We start from the raw sequence: 3,505 nt of genomic DNA, 5'->3' as shown, positions 1-3,505 counted from the left end.
TACAAACAAATTGTCTTTTCTAAGAGAATGTGGAACAAGTCATATTTAAACCTCCAATTAACTAAGTCAAAGATTTCCAAGTCGATTTATTATTATCCTGACAGCTGGCATCATTAATACTTTAACAAAACCACTTAAAATTAGCCAAATATCTAGGATAGATACATGTACAAAAGATATACAAATAAAAACCATTAAAAAAGTAATAGATACCATAATTTGTCCTTGACCATAACTTCTATGTTCATAAATGATTGTGAAATGACAACCCAAGATAAAAACTGTACACCATGTACTCTGAGGGATTTACATCTTAGAAAACAGGCAGTCTTCCACGTTACACGTTTAGTGTCTCTGGTGGGTTGAGGAGAGAAACTCCATGATACTTCGAATGCTTGTACTTCTCCCTTATGGACTGCTGTGCATGCTGCGGGGCTCTGAGGTAGGTCTGGTGGAGGTCCAGGAGACAGGGCTTGAGGCTTTCCAGGGTGTATCCGGTCTTCTGTACCAGCGATTCAGGCCAGCTCTGGCCTGTGACAGTGTAGAGAGCTAAGTGAAAGGCTGCTCCAGCAACGACTGATGGCAGGTACTTCAGGTACGGGTCAGCATCTATCAAACTCAACTCTCCCAAGAACATTGCTAAACTTTCAACCTTACAGTTTGCAGGCTGCTGATGTAGAAAGTATTGGGTAAGAAACTGATTTACTGTTGGTGCAGCTAGGTCAAAAGCAAGGACTTTCAAAACTAGGTGCTCCATTCTCAGCACCTGTTTCTTGGTATAGGTATCATCGGTGATGTACACAAACTCGGCTACTTCTGGGGGGTATATTTCTTCAAACTTTGAGGCTAGCAGCATGGCAGCTGTGCCCACAAGCTGAAGTTTCCCTCTCAGCACTGACATGGACGAGAGGAACCTGTCGATGTAGTTCACAGCCAAGTGCAGGGTCTCATTCTGTAGTTTATATTCTTCTCCCACTTCAACCAGCCAGTTCACAAGGATAGCCCGCATACTGTTAGTGATGTCTGGCTGCTTCTTCATGTAGCCCACTCTAGGCTTACACTTGACCTCCATTTCCCTAAGGTATGTGTGAATATCCTCGTGGTAGTCGGGCACTTCATTAACACTCACTGGCTTTTCATCTTCTAACACAATTGATATATCCATAGTGTGTGGCGACTCAAAACTACCATCCATCGGATAATCCAGAGGCACCAGAGGTTTTCTTGGTCCAGGTAAAGTAGCAGCTGTACTAAAAGCCAGGACATTCTCACACTCTGTTCTTTTTTCAGATGGCCTCTTTTGAGTCTCCTCCTCTGCTTCATCCACATGAATGGTGAATGCAGGCTGTTTACTGTTTGCCTTCCAAGGAGGAACAGCAGTGACATGCTCATCATTCACCGGAAGATCCTTTAGAGGTGCGACCTTTACCCGGCGCGTCTTGGGCTTCTGCGGCGCGGGACACCGCGGGTTCGCGGCCTTCAGCACAGCCAGCGCGGCCTGGGTCCGCGGCTGCGGGGCGGGCGCCTTCTCCGGGTTGATGTTCTCCTGGTCCTCCTGGAACCCCGTCTGCTGCAGCGCCTGCAGTGCCGGCCCGTCTCGCGGGCCACAGGCCGCGGCGCGGAGCTGCCCAACATCGCGGATCCCGGGGGCGCGAGGCGGTCAGCCCGCGCGCCAAGCAGCGTGCGCTTGCCCGCCAGCCGGGGACGCTCCAGCCCTGGCCGTCCGCCGCGGCCCAGCCAGCCTGGCCGCCGCGGCTCACCGGCTTGGACCCGCGCAGGACGCACCGGATCGCCAAGGGTGGAGCAGGCGCAGCGCGGCCCGGCGCGGAGGCGCGGACGCCCGAGATGCAGCCAGCCGGCAGCCAGCCGGCAGCCCGCCGTGCGGCGGCTGTTCCTATATCATTGGAATTTTGATGGTAATTTCATTAAATCTGTGTAGTGCTTTTGGAAGTATGGTCATTTTGATAATATAAATTCTGCCTATTGAAGAACAAGGTTCATCTTTCCATCTTCTAAGGTCTTTTTTGATTTCTTTCTTTAGGGTTCTGTAATTTTCATTATATAGATCTTTCACCACTTTTGTTAAATATTTTATTTTTTGAGGCTATTGAGAATGGGGTAGTTTTCGTCATTTCCCTTTCTGAGGATTTGTCACTGATATACAGAAATGCCTTTGATTTATGGGTGTTGATTTTATATACTGCTACTTTGCTGAATTAATTTACTAGTTCTAGAAGTTTTCTTGAGGAAGTTTTATGTTCTTCCAGGTATATAATCATATCATCAGCAAATAGTGCCAATTTGAGTTCTTTTTCTATATGTATCCCTTTAATTTCTTTCATCTAATTTCTCTGGCTAGTGTTTCAAGAACTGTATTATACAGAGCGGTGAAAGAGGGCATCCCTGTCTTGTTTCAGTTTTCACAGGGAATACCTTCAATTTTTCTCCATTTAGAATGATGTTGGCCTGGGCCTTAGCATAGGTAGCCTTTATGATGTTGAGATATGTTCCTATTATCCTTAGTTTTTCTAGAATTTTGAGCATAAAGGGGTGCTGTGTTTTTTCAAAAGCTTTTTCTGTGTCTATTAAGATGATCATATGATTCTTATCTTTAAGTCTATTGATGGGATGAATTACATTTATTGATTTTCATATGCTGAACCAGCCTTGCATCCCTGGATGAAACCCACTTGATTATGGTATGTGGTCTTTTTGATACGTTTTTGTATTTGAATTTCCAGAATTTTATTGAGAATTTTTGCATCTATGTTCATTAGAGATATTAGTCTGAAGTTTTCTTTTTTTGATGTGTCTTTTTGGAATCAGAGTGATATTGCCTCATAGAATGAGTTTGGGAGTTCTACCTCTTTTTCTATTTCCTGAAATAAATTGGAGAGTATCGGGGTATTAGTTCTTCTTTAATGGTCTTGTAGAACTCGGCTGTGTATCTGTCCAGTTCTGGGCTTTACTGGTTGGTAGACTTTTGATGGTGTCTGCTATTTTGTCACTTGAAATTGAACTGTTTAAATTGTATATATCATCCTGATTCAATTTGGGCAAATTATATGACTCTAGAAATTTGTCAATGCCTTTGATATTTTTATTGGAGTACAAGTTTTCAAAATAATTTCTAATTATCTTCTGTATTTCTGTAGTATCTGTTGCAATATTTCCTTTTTCGTCACATAAGTTAGCATATTGCTTATATTTAATGATTAGATTTAATATATATTTTATTTGATTTTTTGCTGAAATTTTTAATTTAATTATGGGTTAGTAGACATAGAACATTTATAATTAATAACATTAATAGTGACGGGAAGAGAAAGAAACTTTATGGAGTCATTAAAGCAGTGAGATGATTGTCTTAGATTCTTAAATGGAAAAATTTCTTTCAAAAGTAATGCAGTTTAAAGATTTGAGATTAAATATACATTTGTAATTGGGTTGAAATCAGTTCTTTATGTGGACATGCATGTATATATATATATATATATATATATAT

The 3,505-nt window shown here is 42.0% G+C and overlaps 1 pseudogene; it reads right to left on the bottom strand.

Moving 5' to 3' along the window:
* Positions 1-213: 213 nt before the first annotated feature.
* On the bottom strand, positions 214-1,635 carry LOC114081591 (cyclin-A2 pseudogene; annotated as a pseudogene).
* Between the last annotated feature and the right edge of the window lie 1,870 nt (positions 1,636-3,505).

The sequence above is a fragment of the Marmota flaviventris genome, chromosome 6 (genome assembly GCF_047511675.1).
Source record: "Marmota flaviventris isolate mMarFla1 chromosome 6, mMarFla1.hap1, whole genome shotgun sequence".
Lineage (NCBI taxonomy): Eukaryota > Metazoa > Chordata > Mammalia > Rodentia > Sciuridae > Marmota > Marmota flaviventris.
The sequence above is the reverse complement of the archived record's forward strand: the minus strand, read 5'-3'. Positions and strand labels throughout refer to the sequence as shown.